The sequence below is a fragment of the Dendropsophus ebraccatus genome, chromosome 2 (genome assembly GCF_027789765.1).
Source record: "Dendropsophus ebraccatus isolate aDenEbr1 chromosome 2, aDenEbr1.pat, whole genome shotgun sequence".
In the NCBI taxonomy this organism is placed as follows: Eukaryota; Metazoa; Chordata; class Amphibia; order Anura; family Hylidae; genus Dendropsophus; species Dendropsophus ebraccatus.
This window is the reverse complement of record NC_091455.1, coordinates 191,350,696-191,367,626: the sequence shown is the minus strand read 5'-3', so window position 1 is coordinate 191,367,626 and position 16,931 is coordinate 191,350,696. Positions and strand designations below refer to the sequence as shown.

Sequence of the window (16,931 nt, the reverse complement as noted above, 5' to 3'; positions counted from 1 at the left end):
TAATAGTATAAAATGCTTTCTATTTGCCTATACATTATGGCCCACTTATCTTTTATTAGTTATTAAAGAAAATGGCCAAATATCTGGAAAAATGTCCAATTCTGCTGTTTAGGTCATCATTTATTATATGTCTATGGCTAGCTTTAAGCATCAGACTTCAGGATCCCAGGATAAGATCAAAAAGTATCGAGCAGATTTCAGCTAAATAATATTTAATCCTTGAAATTGGAACCACACTGCTTTGAGTTTGGGGTATTGGTTTAGGGACATAATTAAAATGGGCACTATCACTTTAAACTCTTGACATGTGCTAGAGACATTTCAATGGTTTATTCAGTCAGTGTCTGGAAGTTAATATAGCCAGGAGAAGCACAAGGCTAAGCATTTCACTACCCAGTTTGCTGCCATTTCTGTCTTACTGTAGGACATGGTCTTCCTTGTATGTCTATGGAGACCCTCTCCTGCAGCCAGGCAGATATAGCACTTCTCCTGGCTATACCTAGTATTGAGTGCAGTCTGCAAATCCAGGCCCCGACTGATCAAAACTTTTTATATGTCTTAAGGACAGGTATATGAGCATAATGTGACACTTCATACCGGAGAACCAATCACATGACACTCTACGGAGGAGAACCAACCACATGGCACTCTACAAAGGAGAACCAATCACATGGCACTCTACAGAGAAGCACCAACCACATGGCACTCTACAGAGGAGAACTAATCACATGACACTCTACACAGGGGAACCAACCACATGACACTCTACAGAGGAGTACACACCCTATGGCACTCTACAGATTAGAAACAACCACATGGCACTCTACAGAGGTGCACACACCACACGGCACTCTACAGATTAGAAACAACCACATGGCACTGTACACAGGGGAACCAATCACATGACACTCTACAGAGGAAAGCCAATCACATGATGCTTTAAAAGGAGAACCAATCACTTGACACTCTACACAGGAGAACCAATCACATGACACTATACAGAGGAGAATCAATCACATGACACTCCACACAGTAGAACCAATCACATGACACTCTACAGAGGAGAACCAATCTCATAACACTCCACACAGGAGAACCAAATCACATGACACTCTACACAGGAGAACTAATCACATGACACTCTACACAGGAGAACTAATCACATGACACTCTACAGAGGAGAACCAATCACATGACACTCTACACAGGAGAACTAATCACATGACACTCTACACAGGAGAACTAATCACATGACACTCTACAGAGGAGAACCAATCACATGACACTCTACACAGGAGAACTAATCACATGACACTCTACACAGGAGAACTAATCACATGACACTCTACAGAGGAGAACCAACCACATGACACTCTACAGAGGAGAACCAATGGTATTACACTCACCACAGTAGAATAAATCACATAACATTCCACACAAGAGAACAGATCACATGTTTCTTCAATTTTAACCATTCTTTGCGTCTGTGGCTGGTGGGGGGAGGGGGGTGTTGGGTCACATAGATCCCGTTCGATCATGTGTGTGCTCAGTCAGTTTCTTGCTATCCTCTGCCACATCCAGTAATAATAAAATGGACTCTCCCAGCAGCACCTGTTTTCCTCTTCCATCTGGGCTGTTATTGCCATTACACAGGCCGGGCCGTTGCTTCTTTTGTTGTCTGCTCTGCTACAAATTAACTTTAACAAGGATAATTTTTTTCACAGACTTCCTCCGGCTTATTTGTATAATTCCCCGAATGCTCATATTTCCTGAAAACTATTATTTTGTCCTTACAATCTCTATCCACCTACTGACATAGGAGTTCCCAGACCGTGGAAGAATTTCTTTGGTTTTTATATTTCTCTATGTGTAAAGCATCTGTTTATTTCAGCTTTTCATGTTACTGCTACATTTTACACTGGAATAAAATCTGTAATGCATATAAAAGTATTAACAGAGTCATTAACATGGAATCCAGAATGGGATAAATTAAGTAATGGACTTTGCAGCCTATTTATGTAGTGTAAACTGTAATAAAGTTGTATTACATAGTGACTCTACATAACTGCAAAAAGGTAGAATCTAAACTACTGGATAAATTCATGATTGGTAGTTGTAAGATATATATATATATATATATATATATATATATATATACATATATATATTATATATATATTATATATACTGTGTATGTATATATATATATATATATTATTATTATTATTTATTTATTTCCGCCCCAAAAAACAATGCTTTAATAGTGACACATCATGCCGCGAACTTATAGGGAATTGGATCAAGGAGCTCAGGTTCCTTTCCGTAAGTGCGGACAAAGTGAGTTTTACTTGGTTGGGCTGGCTGACGCTTCAATTCCACCCAGGTGCCCTTCTCCTTGGCTTCATTTTCTTCTTCTCCTTGACAAGCTGTCTCTGCTCTTGGAGTGGCGAATATGCGCCACATGGACATTGATTCTCTTGGCAGGGATCTTACCCTTGATCTGCTTGTTCCCAATTATACCCACAGCATGTTGTGTAACATTATAGATCATGGTAACATTTATGTGGCATGCCTTTTTGGATGGTGTCCATACCCTTTATGTCCACAATATCACCTTCTTGTAGATGCGAATGTATTTTGACAAAGGGACGACTCAATATTTACGGAAGGGTCTGGAGAAAATATACTTCTGCACCTTTTCCTCTTGTGTTCGGTATTTTTGCACCTTAAAGATGACTGTTTTGCATAAGCTGTTTTAATAGCATTTATTGATATGCTTTACAGCAAGCCCCATACAGTCAAGATCTCCAGAACCTTTTATGGGACAGGATATTAGGCATGCTCTGTGACCTGTGCAGACATCATTCTACAGGGAAGAAGAGGCTGAGCTCATATTGTCTTCCCTTCTGGTAATTTTTTATAGATGACTTTCCAGCAGCTTCTTCCTCATTATCACATACAGAACAGGAATCTCAAGCAATCTCTAAAACAGCAAAGAATTGCAAGCTAGCACTGACTTATGTAAATGCCTGGCATGTAACAAGCGCCATATAACCATATGGAAATAGTAACATAGTAACAGTAAGCTGGGGTTTCTGGAATACAGCATGGTGACTAGCTGTGATATACTGTATACACTGTATATGAAAGCTAGGAATCTAGGATGCATGACTGACACTGGAGGCAACTGTTCTGATCCTGGTAAGTGACAATGTATTAAGGTCAGATGTCAAGGTTTGTCACTTCTCACCACAGTGACTTGTATAAAACATATGTAGGGGGTTTCCCACAAAGAAAGATTGGTAACAAAGTTGGTAAAATCAAATATGCACCAGATATATGTACAAACGTATTGTTATTTGAAAGCCCTACATCACTGTACTGTTCTTCTCCCCCATGGATCTAATCACTTTCTGGTTTCCTGTCTTATCTGTACCATGCAACATATACACACTCTCTCACAATCGCCCATGCTAACATACACAGTAGAGAATAAACAGCGATTTATTCTGGAACAGAGCAGAAGATTCCATTTGAACTGAGCATGTGTGACCACCTTCTTAGTGGATTTCCTAAGACGGATTTGTAAGCGCATACAGTACATGTCTCAATGAGAACATTCTCTTGTACAATTGAAATATGTTTAAGGGTAGCTTTACACATACCGGATCCGCAGCGGATTTCTCGCTGTGAATTTGCAGCGAGACCCGCTGCGGATCCTGTACTGTAAGGGTACAAACCCACTTGACGTATTTGCTGCGTGAATCAGTCTTAAAAATAAGCAGGCCAAACGCAGGTTGGCTTTATACAATTGTTCTGCGTTAAAATACGCAATTGCGTATTTTTGAAGCGTGAAGCTTGTTGTTAGCAAAGCATCAGTTGTTAACAATCTGTGCGAAAAACGCATGTAGCTTCACACTTCAAAAATACGCAATTGCGTATTTTAACGCAGAACAATTGTATAAAGCCAACCTGCGTTTTGCCTGCTTATTTTTAAGACTGATTCACGCAGCAAATACGTCAAGTGGGTTTGTACCCTGAAGCTGAATGGGACCTGGCCCCTTTAACCCCCCTGAAGGCCGCCTACACCTCACAGCCCCGGCCCCTTTAGCCAGCCCGCCCCCGGCCCCGAGCATACATTACCTGCTCGGCGCTGCGGCTCTGTGCGACCCTCCCAGCTCCCCTTGCTCCCCATCAGCTAATCAGGCAGCACTGATTGGCTGATGAGGAGCGAGGGGAGCCGGGAGCGTTGCACGCAGCCACAGTGCTGAGCAGGTTATGGATGCTCAGGGCCGGGGCTGCGGGCGGGCATTCGGGTGGCCGGGGGGTTAAAGGGGCCGAGGCTGCGGGCGAAGGGGGGTTCCCATACACGCAGCGGATCTGCTGCGTGTATGGGACTGATTCAGCTTCACAGTACAGGATCCGCAGAGGGTCTCCCTGCGAATTTGCAGCAAGAAATCCCCTACGGATCTGGTACGTGTGAAGCTACTCTAATTTCATAAAATGCATCAGTTTATACAAATTTTTCTTTGCTGGAAAACCCCTTCAACCTCTCATTTCGGGTGAGGAGCCACCATCTTGTTTCTATATTCTGGAGTTAGTATATCAATATCTAGGTGGATTGGGTTTCAGATTTCCTATTATTTAGCCAATGTATTTTTTATTATTGTAAGGTTGTGTAAGCTTTTTTTACATGTTTCTTTTAGAGTGGCCTCAAGTATTCGCCTTAGTAATATGTATTTATTAATTGCTCCCATCTGTAGGTTAGGGTGGGGTTACTATCACTGTCATTATTAGCATGGCCTGAAACTTGTAGACATATCAATGATTTCAATGTAATTCAATAGTAATGGATATTTTTCTACTGGGTTGTCTTCCTATGATCTATAGCGCCAAGAACTCAAGAAGACAACCACATACTCAGACGGTATTATTCTTCTTATCATCACTAGTCCCAACATGAATGTGATTCACACACCCGGCTATGATATTTGATGAAGGCCTAAACACACTAGAATGTAATTATTTTATTAATAATATGTGTTTAGTAGATATTTAAGCAGAAGAATCATGGTCCAAAGGTTACCATTGGGAGTACCACCCATGTTATTTCAGCCAAATGAAGACAATAGAGAAACCTTTTCCCATGATCGGAGCCCTAGATGCTGTTGGCACATTGGGTGGTCTAATTCTTCCCTAAGGGCTAAGAAGTTCATCTGGAGCTGTGAACATGCAAAATAACTATATTCACAACTAAAATAAAGAGCATTTAAAGGGCTTTTCCTATAAAGCAAAGTTGGTAGCATTTCACACATTCATTTGGTGGCTAGTGAGTCTCACAAAATACATATGTTTGGAAAATGGACTAAAGTTTGTGATTAGTGGACGACATCATTCTATTACACCAAATGGCCTATTTGGAGTATGCCGTGATAGGCTATGTTCACACAAAGTAAGTTCCATGGGAATCACGGCCGTTGTTACAACGGCCGTGATTCCCACGGAACTTACGTAGTGCTGCCTTCTGAGAGAATCCCGGCCGGAGTGTATACACAGGATATACACTCCGGCCGGGATCTCTAGCGGCACAGTAAAAAAACCTGACATGTCAGTATTGAATAGCGGCCGCAGAAAACCCTGTCAGTGCACACTATGGAGAGAGCGGCTCCGGCCGCACGCTCCATAGTGTGCAGTGGGGAGTTCTGAAGCGGACGCGCAGGGATGCGGCCACATCAGAACTCTGCAGCGCTAAAGATCATCCGGAGGGTACCTTTTCAGAGACCAGTCATTCCGTGAACAGCCAGTCTCTTACGTAGTGTGAACATAGGCATATACATCAGCAACCTTTTTTGGCTGGTTGCTAACATATACTGCGAGTATAAGGGAAAATAATGGGAGCATAGCCTTAGATAGCTGTCAGCTGAACAGAGGCTACCAGATCCTGACCAGTCTGACTTCCAATATGTAGAAAATGTCTATCTTTATACTCTATAGGCATACATTCAGTTAGGGATACTTAGGAGATAGATGGGAGGTTGTCTGTGTTTACCACGGGTTGCCTGGAGAGGGGGGGTGGGGGGTAAGAAACCACTTCAGGCAAGGGGAGGGGGTAAATTGAAAAAGACAATATGCTTTCCAGTCCTGAGCCCGCTTTGCACCACATCATGGAGCTCCCGGACCCCGACAGCTGTCATCTTCTTCCGGCTTCCAGGTAAGTCAGGAGTCACGACCTGGGACCCATGTCACAGAGTGGTGGGATTTAGCCCGCTCAGCCAATCAGTGACTACAGCCATGTTTCACCCCAGTCATTAACTGGCTAAGTGGGGAGCCCGTCAGCCGGGTTGTGACGTAGCCCACGGGGAGCTCAGAAAACAGGCAGGGTCCAAGAGTGCAACGCGGCACTGTGCAGGCGCCCGTAATGATTTTTTACATCCCAGAAAGACTTAAACAAACTTAAGGCTTACTCACCTTCCCTGATCCCTCACTGCAGCCATTTGATGGTTTCCAGTCCCAATGTGCAGCTATTCCTGGGCTAGGTCTTGACACAAGGAAGTGGCCATTCAGCCAATCACTGGCTACACTAGTGTCCAACCTCAACCAATGATTGACTGAGAGGTGGCTACCTTGTAGACTGGCAGTAGGTACAGAGTACCAGGTTGAGGTACCATGAGAACGTCAGCGTTGAGGAATTGGGGGAGATGAGTACAGGTTTCTTTCTGCCTAGCAAAAACTCCAGAGCGTTTTAAAATCTAAAAAACCATAAGGGTTTCCCGCCTGTCTCAGTGTCCCATAGCCTGTCTATGATAGAGCGCACGCTCCTCTGCAGCCGCCGCTCTCCGCTCAAAGAAGTTACATGTCACTTCTTTGAGCGGAGAGCGGCGGCAGCGGAGGAGAGTGCGCACTCTCATTCGCTCACAGCGGGATACTGAGCACGCCGCAGAATTCCTCCGTATTTGCTCAGTGTGAACATACCCTAAAGGAACCTGTGGGTGGGAAGTAACAGAAAAAAGCCTCATGTTCATGTTATGTCCAATTTTGCAAACTACGGCCCAGATTTATCAATTTGACTAAGGAAAGCCGAGCTGTGATTGTAAGAAATGACTCACATTGATAAATGTTTGTATAAGACCAGACATAGTTTCTTGTTCTCAGGTGTCACGCATTTGATAAATAACAAGAAAAACGTATTGTTCTGTTGATTTTTTTCTTTAATTAAATCATTTTTATCTATTATTCCAGCTATGATTCCTATCAGATTTAATTCAATGCTGGAAAAAAACATAATAACAAATGTATCTCATCTTTCTAGGATAGCACAATGTGCCTTTTGCTGTCCACTTTTATTAATATCATGCTGGTAATCCTGTGCTACTGATAAAAAAAAATCACAGGTTTCAAATGTTAGGTTCAGCAAACCCTAGGATTTGTAAAGCCGCTGCACTCTATTTCCACCACAAAGTAAATTGATAACCGCTGCTTATTAAACCCGGCCTCACACTGTTTCAGATCACAGTATATGAGAAGTGCCCGGATTGGTCATTATAGATTTTTGTTGTCACACTGTGTCACTATGGCAACACGGACAATAAAAATAAGTGAAGAGCGGCATAAGTTTCCATAAAACGGACGCATAAGAGCGCAATTACTTCGATGGCGGCTGGATGTGTAATTGAGAGGATTGTTTATATAGAGATTTTACACTTGCGGCGCATTAGCAGGACCCATCAATATTCGGCAATGTAATGGATTGATAAGGTTTTATTAGCCTAAAACATGGATAGGAAGTAAATGAGATAATACATGAATATCATCTATTCTTGTATCGCTGCACTTAAAACCATTGATCGTGAAATAAAAACAACAAAAAAACAAAACACATAGAAAACCTTGAATCGTACCGTAAAAATTCGGTTTAGCCATTTTGTTCAAGAAGGGATGGGTGACGAAGAGTTTTCTTTAGGAGGACTTAACTCTCTGGACTTAAAAGTAAAGAGCATTTTACATGGGTCGATTATTGACAGATTGAATGTTCGTAAGAACAAAAAACAATGGCCCTGCAAATCGGATGAACGTATACTTATTTGTCAGCCAATAGCATTGTTTTATTTGATGCAAAAAATCTCATTTTTCAGCAGCCGTAAAGGAACGTGCTACTGACTATTGTGGAAATGAAAAGGCGCAAAAATTAAAAGGTGTTAGCCACCTTTTAAAGGGATATTGTTCGGTCCCGGAGTCTTCCTGTATCTTGGGGCCGGTATTCAGTGTGAAACTTTTATTAAAGCAGCACAGCGGGGTGCCAATGAGGCGGGCCTAGAGCATTCGTGCCCTAGGCCTGCAGCATCTCTCTCCCCACTTTCATCCAAATCAAGAGCGTGCTGAAAAAGAGGCAGGAAGTGAGGTGCTGCAGGCCTGGGGCGCGGATGCTCTAGGCCCCGCCTCATTGACACCCTGATGCGCCATGCTGCCAAAATAAAAGTTGTTTTACACCAAATACCGGCACTAAGAGACCAACAGATCAAGGGACCGGACATGCCTAGATCAGGACATTAAAACGGGTGCTTTTTTTTTCTGTGTCAAACAAGTATACACTAGTCCTAAAAAGCACTTTTGGGAAGTTGCAGATTAATGCTAGTATTCCTACTGCGTACATAGCACAAACTGTAGCACAGTATACAACTGCATATACTAGCTACTGTATATACCAGTACCAGTATACTGTGCCACTATTGGTATCTGTATACTGGGACAGAGACCAGTTGGAGTTAGACAAATAAAGGCATTATTATTATCAGTCGCCTACCTAACCACACTAAGCCCTTCACTATCTCTGTCTCTGCTCCAGCAGCTCTTCCTCACAGCTAATAGACTGCAAGTGAGTCAAGCATCAGGTGACCTGGGTCTATATACACCCAGGTCACCTGATGCGGTCAGCCAATCACTGCTAAACCAGTAGCCATGAGGCATAGCAGGATCTCCCAGTCTCTTCCCCGCATGTTTATTTACTAATTTTAGCCGCCAAATATGAAGCAAGGAGACTTTCTAAGTACTACACAGTACTCGGAGCATCGAGTACTTTTGAGCATCCTGATCCTTGAGCGAATAGTACACTTAAAGAGGACCTGTCACCCTCCTGCCGGGGTGACAGGCTCCCGACCCCGCTAGAGCCCCTCATACTTACTTGATATAGAGAATGAATGGAGGGTCGGACTCACCATTCATTCTCAAGTATAAGGGGCTCTAGCGGGGGTCGGGAGCCTGTCACCCCAGCACCGGGGGTGACAGGTCCTCTTTAAACAAGTGTACTAGCTCATCTCTAGTTGTCACCAATTTTTGCTAAATAGAATCCTTCCTTATTATTTTTCTTCTTTTATTTTTTTCTTTTAAAACCTGAACTTCCCCCGTGTAGTGTAGAACTGACAGACGCTTATTAAATATGGCTTAATAAGAATTTAGCGGTAGTGGCTTTAGGGACTAGTCCTATGGTACCATAGCAACCCATCAGCAGCCATTCCTGGGGCTTCCAAATGGATGACAAATGGAACTGTCATTAACCATGGCGTCTAAGGGGTTTAATGGCTCAGATTGGAGTTATCTGTGATACTGGCTGCTGCAGCGAGATGTCAGCTGTCAAACACCGCTGTCTCCTGCAGGTGATGGTGCGGATACCGCTGCTGTGCTCCCAGCATCACTGCAACATGACACTTCAAGGCAATGACCTGGTTATCATGCTGTACTATTACACCGCAGGCAGGGAAGGGGTTAATGACGGATGTTGGTATCAAATTGTTCTGTTTTGTTCCTATCAGCAAAAGTGATGATTTAAGTTTTGTGTGTAGGGCCCATTATGCTTATTTAAAGGGACTCTCCATCTGCTCTTTAATTTTACTTTTAAAATTTATTGCTAGAGTCCATTAGTGAAATTTTCTAAATTGTAGTTTATATATAGGCAGACAGGCAGATAGGAGATAGATAGATAGATAGATAGATAGATAGATAGATAGATAGATAGGAGATAGATAGATAGATAGATAGATAGATAGATAGATAGAGGATAGATAGATAGATAATAGATAGATAGATAGATAGATAGATAGATATATAGATAGATAGATAGATAGATAGATAGATAGATAGATAGATAGGAGATAGATAGATAGATAGATAGATAGATAGATAGATAGATAGATAGATAGAGGATAGATAGATAGATAATAGATAGATAGATAGATAGAAGATAGATAGATAGATAGATAGATAGATAGATAGATAGATAGATAGATAGATAGATAGATAGATAGATAGATAGATAGATAATAGATAGAGATAGATAGATAGAGATAGATAGAAGATAGATAGATATATAAAAGATAGATAGATAGATAGATAGATAGATAGGAGATAGATAGATATTAGATAGATAGATAGGTAGATAGATATAGAGAGATAGAAGATAGATAGATAGATAGATAGATAGATAGATAGGAGATAGATAGATAGATAGATAGATAGATAGATAGATAGGAGATAGATAGATAGATAGATAGATAGATAGATAGATAGATAGATAGGAGATAGATAGATAGGAGATAGATAGATAGATAGATAGATGATAGATAGATAGATAGATAGATAGAAGACAGATAGATAGATAGATAGATAGATAGATAGATAGATAGATAGATAGAGAGATAGATAGATAGATAGGAGATAGATAGATAGATGATAGATAGATAGATAGATAATAGATAGATAGATAGATAGATAGATAGATAGATAGATAGATAGATAGATAGGAGATAGATAGATAGATGATAGATAATAGATAGATAGATAGATAGATAGATAGATAGATAGATAGGAGATAGATAGAGAGATAGATAGATAGATAGATAGATAGATAGCTTTATTTTATTTATTTATTTATTTATTTATTGTACACACTACACTGCTATACTACATGACACTATTAAAATTCTATTTATATTTTTTAAAACCTAAAGTAACATGTTCGGTGTCTCCCCGTGCCCCCCGCACTATCTCACATACTATCCATCTAAATATAAACAGGTCTTTTTAATCCATTCTGTGTGGATGTTGCATCTTCATGTATCACACAGAGCTGCTGAAATCTGATACCGCTGCTGTACTCAGGCTTAGGCGCCATTCTATTTTAATAAGTGTCATGCATGCTTTGGGGCATATCAAAAATAAGTGACTGTATCTAGGTAAAGCGAGCTCGGCCACAGCTCCGCTTATTAACCCCGAGAGAAAGAGGGGAAAAAACACCACACAGCATTGCTTCTTAACAAAATGCCTGAATATTCCCGGGTGATGTTAGTGATTTATAGAGAGTGATCAGATTACATGTTTAGTACAATACCAGGCAGCGTCACGTCTCTCGTCTGCAGCAGTGGGAAATAATTCAATAATAATCATATTTTCTTCGCTGTTCAGAGATGATGATTCAATATGCTTCAAGAATAAGCAGCAACGTGACAGATCCCAGTGTAAGTCAATGGCACCAATGAGATCAGTCTGCCAAAAGATCCAGCCCATCTGTCACTACTGCATCGTTAGTGTGAACAGAGCCTTATAAATAGGCCAGGCACTCTTTCTAGCATATGACTGTATTTTGCCTTCATAGTCTATTTTATTCGCTGCGTGTATCTGATATTTATATGATCGCCTTCAAGGATGACAATTTCCCTTTAAGAGTGGACACTTTTGGCTCTTATTGAGGAGATTATCTGGCGGTAATCTTACACAGGCATCTCCATTTGTTGCGTGTTGATTCGCTAGTAAATAAATCCAAAGGACACCGTGCAAATGGCAAACCCATAAACCGGCGCTCTGGAAATAAGCTTATAAGATCCTAGAGCAACTTAAAGGGATAGTTCAGTTTTAATACTAAAGCATTAAAGGGGAACTAAAGCAAAAATAAAGTTAACTTTCAAATCCACCAATGTAATTTATTTCTATTTAAAAATTGTTAGTCTTCCAGTACTTATCAGCTACTGTGTGTCCTGCAGGAAGTGGTGTATTCTCTGCAGTCTAACATAGTGCTCTCTGCTGCCACCTCTGTCCATGTCAGGAACTGTCCAAAGCAGACGCAAATCTAAAAAATCTCTACTACTCTGGACAGTTCCTGACATGGACAGAGGTGGCAGCAGAGAGCTCTGTGTCAGATTGGGGGGAAAAAACACCACTTCCTGCCACACATGGTATGGCATGCCAGGAAATACTGCATGCCATGATTTTCTTTTTCATACAGTAAAAACTTTCATGTGCCATCTAAGGGTGCTGTGATACTGATTTCTATTAAAGTCTATGGCACTTTATTTTGTCAGTAAATTCTTCCGCAGAGCTATAGACTTGTAAAAATTAACTACTTAGCTCCCGAGACCATGCTTACCTGTCCTTGTTCCACCAATGCGCTCCTGCATGCTTTTCTGGGTCTCTGCTCTGCCCCCTCAGCCAATCACTGGCTGTGGCAAGACCGAGAGAAGCATGCGGGATCGCACCAGTGGAACACGGACAGGTAAGCATGGTTTGGCGAGCTAAGTAGTTAATTGTTACAAGTCTATGGTATGATATTCTAACAGCAGATTTAAAATCCACTGCAAAAATGGAATACCATAGACTATAATAGAAGTCAGTATCGCAACGGATTTCTCTGCGAGAAACTCGCATTGTGAAATCTATTTGGAATGCGATATGTGTGAATCTACCGTAAAAAATATAGTTCTGGAATCATTCAATAATGTATGATCAAACGAAAATTAATGGCAAGCCACATCAACGAACGCACACATCAAACATGGCGCTGAAGTACACAGGACAGTACATACAAGTTAACACTAGATAAGTACCTATATACCTATTGGGGGAGATTTATCAAACATGGTGTAAAGTGAAACTGGCTCTGTTGCCCCTAGCAACCAATCAGATTCCACCTTTCATTCCTCACAGACTCTTTGGAAAATGAAAGGCGGAATCTGATTGGTTGCTAGGGGCAACTGAGCCAGTTTCACTTTACACCATGTTTGATAAATCTCCCCCTTTGTGTCTTTCAGTTATCACTGGTTCAAAATATTTGATAATCCTAAACTGAAGATGAATTCCACGTGACCCCAAATTTTTTCTTCTTATAACATTTCTTCAAAAGTTTTACTTTATTATAAAAAAAACTTCTTTTTTTTTTTTACATTGATTGGGAGCAGGATGGGACGATACATCTTCTCTGCTGCCACCAATGGCTGTGTTGGGAACTGCAGGGCAGCACAGTTACATACTGGTATCGCTAGAACTGCTGCCTGCAACCTAAGTGATACTTATCCTCCCCTGCTATCTATCCTATTGGTTAACCTGTGGAGGTTGCAGGTCTCCCTACAGATTCCCAAAGTCTATTCTAATGCCAACATGCAATAGGATAGACATCAGGGGAGGCTCAGTACATATTGCTGCAGTACTAGCAATATGTAATATGTAACTATGTGCTGGGACTGGGGCTTGTGCAGCCCTGCAGTTCCTGTCACAGCAAAGGGACTATATAAATATATGTATGCGTATAGTGTATGGTTCAAAAATATACGACAATCTTGCACCTCCACAGCCACAGATTACTATAATTTTATCATGTGCATGTAGTAATCATTGTAAAAGTAATTTCCTGTATTTCTGTTCTGCATTTAGATCTCTCCACTGTTAAAGCCATTTAGAAGCCGTTGCCCTGTTATGTGATCTCTGTCTAGTAATTCCATAGTTTATACAAGCAGAGGGACAGAATAGCCAAGGATAGGAGGCGGTGAATGCCAGTGGACACTAGGACCTGCCTACAGGCTCTTCTCTAACGCTGTTACCATCTGAGCTCAGCTACTAATATGTGCAGCTCGCTCTGAATATATTAGAGCCCTGTGGGCTGGATTGTAATAGAAATTAATGGACGGCATCACCAGCCCCCCCTGACTACCTGCTCAGATCACCATTGCCCAGTGGACTTCCATTACTTCTGCTTCTGCTGATGGGAAGTGACAATATCATTCAAAGGAAAAGTAGCAGTTAAAGGGACAGTGTGATTATTTCCAGGGATGGAATTGTAATGAATACATTATGGATTCAGCACCGGGATAACATTAATTAAAGAGAAGTTTTGCCTGCAGGCTGCACTTTAGTAGTTGGCTTGTTATATGCAGATATGGCTTCTATATATTTTCCCCGAATTATTTTTTTTCAAGAATTTAAAGGGAAAACGTCTATATCAGTCATAGCGATACGGTTTGGAGTCTATTAACAGATTCTAAAATTGTAATGACATTCCTGGCGCTGCTTGTCCACAATAATATGTGGACCTATGTACCGGACCAAGGAGATACATATGACCCCCAAACCACTGATAGGGGAGCACAGAGCTTATAGCTCTACACACATAGCCAACGTTCCTCTCCTTGTCTACATTTTATCCCCCGGGTAAAGTATGTGCCTAACAACTTACCCCAAGACTAAGATCTGTGACCTTTGACAATTTTAGGAACCATTAAAGTGAATGCAGACATTTACACAATACGTGGGGCGACCCCACCGCAATTTGCACCGCGAAAAAATAGGACATGTCCTGCTCCTGCTTAAAGTGACAGGAGATTCTGATTCTGTCTTTGACAGTGGTTACTGTGAATTAAAATTGAAGTGTCCCTGCTTCTGTTAGAACTTACAGAAGTCTCTGCTTTTGACAGGCATTCCTGTTCCTGTTAGAATTGACAGGAGTCCCTGTCCTTGTTAGAAAGTCCTTCTCTTTTACAGAGGTCACTGCTCCTTTTAGAGTTGAAAGGAGTCCCTGCTCCTGTTAGAGAAAACAGGTCAGATTTAGCTTTTTTTTTTTTTTCATTTGGAACAAATTTGATTATTTCTGATTCAAGTCACTCATCTCTAGTCATAAGTAATTATCAATATTGTTCCTGTTGTTGGCAACTTTATAGTAAAATAGTTCAGTGTATAGTGTATACAGGGAGCTGCTGTCAGTATATACAGTGAGTACACCTACTAATACTGTACACTGAACTTTTTTTTTTTTTACTATAAAGTGGCCAACCCCTTTAACAATTGCTGAAACAAAAGGGCACAGAAGCTCAGCTGTGCATTATTCCCCTTCATAGAAGCTTCTCAATAGAAGATAGCGATTCACGCCGCAAATGCGTGTCTGTACTAGGACGTATCCGTCTTCTTCTTTTTTTTTTTTTAATACACGTACAGTTGTGTGATCTTGGCCATTGAAATCTATTTGTCCTATGTTCTGTCCGTAATTTCACACTATGGACATGTGAATAGGGCCTACGGTGCTTGTGCCCTTTTATTGCTAAGGGGTCTCTACACCCAGAACCCCAATCACTAAATATTATATCAGAAGCTTATAGGTATCACTAAATATTATATCAGAAGCCTATAGGTATCCTTTAATGTTTCCCCGCTAATTTATTTGCCTTCATGAAGAACAATCCTATAATTCTCCAGCATAACTCTGATATCTATTTGCTTTGCATAGAATTAATAGTCCTTGAAATTGCTCTCACATGGAAAATTAAAACGGTTTTATGTATATTATAAATAGGAGGCATTTAGATAGAATTTCTTTCTTTGAAAGGACCCCAGGTAAAAGCTGAGAAAAATTTACGGCCACATCAGTCACATGACCAGATTTCATGCCAGGCTGATTAATTCCTCTTTGGAGTCTTCGAGGATTCTAAAAAAAAAAAACATCTACCATACAGTCAATGGGACTTCAGACTATCCAGCACGTAAAGCTTAAGACAACTGCCTCACTCTGGCAATGGAAACCTTACACATTCTTTAAGGAACCTTGAGATTAGCGACCATGTACAGTTACAACCTCAGCCAAGTAATAGTCTTTACACTTCTGGTATACATTTCTGAGTACTTAAAGGTGGAAGGTGAATACTTAAAGGAGAATCCCAGGCAGACAGGGGGTGGGGGTAACATAATAAAGAAAGTATACTTACCTGTCCCTGTGTCCTCGCAGCACTGTATCACTGGCTCTCTGACCGCCACCAGAACTCATTTTCCAAGGTTTCCTGGTAAGTCACGACTCCTGATATAACCTGGATAACGGATTCTTCACTGAGCAAGTCAGTGACTGCAGAGGTATCCGGCTACAGTCACTGACTGCTGAGTGTGCACTCCATCCGCTGGGTCGTGACATTGCAGCAAGATCTGCAGGAGCCTGTCGGGGTTCCAAGTGCAGTGCTACGGCACTAGGGGGGCACAGGGATGGGTAAGTATACATTCTTTAATATGTTCCCCATCCCCTGGCTGCAGAGGATTTTTTTATTTTTGCTGGACCTCTCCTTTAAGGAGTCTGGATCTACAAGTTCAAAGAGACTAACGTAACAAAACATAAGTAAAATACTGTGTCGAAAGCCTGCGGTCAGTGACAAAACAACATGTGACTTATGTAATAGATGCAACTTGCCATGTCATGTGATTGTCATCATTTTCCGATGTAGTGTCCTCTTCTGCTCCAGATTGCGCACACCTCGTGGCCACAGAGTCCGGCCTCCTCACTGTCATGGTCACAGACAATATTTCGTATGCAGCCTAGAAGAAAACCAAGCAGGGAGGATTTACCCATGAAACCAAAAACAAAGATAGAATGTGAATAAGAAAAAAAATGGAGGCAATGAGGGAGATTTATCAAACTGGTGAAAAGTAGAATTGTCTTAGTTGCCCCTAACAACCAATCAGATTCCACCTTTCATTTTCCAAAGAGTCTGTGAGGAATGAAAGGTGGAATCTGATTGGTTGCTAGGGGCAACTGAACCAGTTCTACTTTACACCACTTTGATAAATCTCCCCCAATGTGTGCAGAACTATAAGCTTTCACAAAGCAACATTTTCCAACTAGAGTTCATAACCGTAACATG

At 41.2% G+C, this 16,931-nt stretch overlaps 1 pseudogene; it reads right to left on the bottom strand.

Moving 5' to 3' along the window:
• Nucleotides 1–2,271: 2,271 nt before the first annotated feature.
• On the bottom strand, nt 2,272–16,069 carry LOC138784210 (large ribosomal subunit protein eL21-like; annotated as a pseudogene).
• Nucleotides 16,070–16,931: the final 862 nt, after the last annotated feature.